This window comes from Apium graveolens, chromosome 1, assembly GCF_009905375.1.
Source record: "Apium graveolens cultivar Ventura chromosome 1, ASM990537v1, whole genome shotgun sequence".
NCBI lineage: Eukaryota > Viridiplantae > Streptophyta > Magnoliopsida > Apiales > Apiaceae > Apium > Apium graveolens.
The window spans coordinates 195,718,974-195,722,079 of record NC_133647.1 but is presented as its reverse complement, the minus strand read 5'-3'; positions in this window follow the sequence as shown (position 1 = coordinate 195,722,079).

Here is a 3,106-nt window from a genome sequence, read left to right as displayed (position 1 = left end):
ATTCAAAATTTTTGGTCAACTCTGTATTCAACATATATGTTAGTTTTTAACTTTTTTTTTGTAAACATACCAACGACATTCTACATATTAAGTTTATTTATTTCATTTTAAACGTACACTAGCTACCCTTTTTATATTCATTCATTAAATACAATTATACAACACAAACAAGAATACATATATTTTTCTTAATAAGATATATTGGAAACGTTGTGTAATTTAGTAATGTCTTGTATGAAAATGATACAGAGATAAATACTTTAGAAATTATACAACATTTACAAATAAGAATATAACTAAAAACATTATAATTGCATGCATAAAAAAACTTTAGAAAATGACCCGTGTCTCGCACGGGTTATTATGCTAGTTATATATGAAACAATAAAAGACAGATTTTAGAATGCACCCAAATTAACTATTAAATAGAGATAACAGATGCACCCAAATTAACTCAACGCGAAACAATAAAAGACAGATTTTAGAATATTTGTTACAAATATAGAAAATGACTTGCATAGTGAAATAAATGCAGATTTCATACAAAAAATGTGATAATGGAATCTTTTGACTTACTTGGTCGGTGTAACCGGCTTTTCCAATGGCTGTCTTAGTCCCCTGACTATTACGATTAATACCATCCTCCTTGCCAAAACCTGTACTCAGAACACATTTTCTTTTATTCACAATCTGCAATAAAGAAATACCATCATCACATTAATAAAGTAATACAGTTCACTAGGTAATCTGTGACCATGCATGAAAAAAATCTCAAAATAAAATCCAAAGTTAACCTTAGCAAAACCATCATCACCATCACTTGTAGCCCCGCTGCGTTTTTTTGGACTTGTGAACTGAGAAAAGCCAACAACTTTATCACCAACAGCTTTATCACCTACACCCTTATCATCATGACATCTTTCAGTAGTCAACAGCTGCAATTTCAATGATTCAGTGTTAGAGAGTTATAATTATATATATAAGGAAAATAATAAAAATATACACACACCACCACCACCATTATATACCAAAACCAATCCATTCCCAAATTCAAACCCTAGGAAAATTCTATCAAAATTCATAATCAAAACCCCTCGATAAAGAAAGTGAAATAATGAATTGATTAAAAGAACTATAAGTATACATACACCATAACTCAAGAATTGGAGTAATGTGTGGATGATTCTTCTCCACTTTGTATAGCAACATATGGCTCTCCGTGTCGATCCCACACGTAATAATCTCATACAAACCTTTTTTTCAATAAGTGCAATTTTACTGTCTCCGCATTCCAAAATTTACGATTCTCACATTTAAAACATGGACACTGAATATTTGTCCCATTCATAGACTCTTATCGAGATATCACATATTGCATAAAGTTTTCCAACCCACTTACAAAAGCCGGAGTTAGGTAACCTCCACTGTCGATCCTTTGATACATCCAACCTCGATCCATATCCATATTTAATAACTTTTCTGTAACCTACAAAAAAAATCGTAATTTAAAATTTTCATAACTAGAAGTTAGTATATATACAAAAGGCCTTTACAAATTATATGATTGGGCTTACAGAGATATAACCAATCTATCCAACTAAACATAATTGGGCGTACACCAATCACAACCCATATATCCATTCCAAAATTGGTTTAGCAGGCCATGAAAACTGTAATTCTTTTAAAAAACTGGAACAGATTGTGGAGGCCATCAAGGCCAAAAGAAGCGGTAAACGTATTAATCGAGAGTTATATAAGACCGGCTTTTCAAAAAGCAAATGAGACCCAATTGACCACTAAAACCAACAAAATTACACAACTCTTGGAGACATAAAAAGACACTAATTTTCTTTTTTGCTAAGCAAAAAATAATAGCTGATGAGAGACATTCACCCAATTTACTAATTAACTAAGAAGCTTCTAAACTCAAGAATATCATCAAAAAATTAATTAAGCTAAAAGTAATATGCAAAATAACAACATTAATATAAACATATTTTGCAAGATAAAGTTAACTACATACTTAAATATGGCCCAAAACACAGGTTATAATTATGAAAATAATTGAAGAAAAACTAACCTTGATATATCACAAATAAATCTTATTTCTTGATTTATGAGTTTTGTGAGAATGTCCAAGTAAACAAAGCTGAAGAAGAAAAATAGAAAATGAATGTGGAATGTATTTTGAATAAAAGATCTGGAAAGTAGGCGAGAACTGCATTTACTGCCGGGTAGGTTGATATTAACACTTTACATTTACTAAGACAACAACAACTGTTATCATTTTAACCGATTTATTTTTATTACGAATTACCAATGGATTACTAACGGAGCAGAGTTCCAATTCATTACTAATCTGTTACTACTCCGTTAGAAACTTTATGATGGGAATCTGTTGCCAGTTCCGTTGGTGGGTTTGCGCGGGCTCTTTTGGCGCCTATTTTGCCAATAAAATGTTCCGTTGGTAAATGTTCTGTTAGCATTCCGTTAGGTATTGGTCACTATTTTTTTGACTTTTAATTAGTTTGGGTTCTGTTGGCAATATGTTAGTAAGTTACAATAGACTAATTTTCGTCGTTAATTTCTGTTGGCATTTTTGGACATTCTTGTAGTGAACGAATCGAGTTCGGGTAGGAATTTTGGTCGATTATATGTTTAAAATTATACGAGCAACTCGCCCGACTCGTTAAAATAGGCTAATCTAGTTAAATGAGCCGGTGGCTCGAAACTCAGCTCGCTTGGTCCGAATTACAGCCCTAACATGCATCATGCGTAAGCCATGCACTTTGTTGTGTTGTTGAGAGTCTCCTCACAATTCAGATTCGAATTCATTATTATTTTATGTGTTGAAGCTAGATTTATCTTCATTAATCTCGGCTGGGATCGATAATCTGAATTCTGAGGTGCCTTGCAGGTTAAGAATGTTGATAATCTCGGCTGGGTCCTTCCGGATGGTAAAAAAGGAAGGAAATGAACATATCCTAAAATGTTAAGAATGTGATGATCAAAATATTGAATTAAGACTAATAACTGGGATTTTAAAATGCAAGTGTAGTAATAGAATCATTGTGATTCAATAACGAATGAAAAGTAAATTCATATT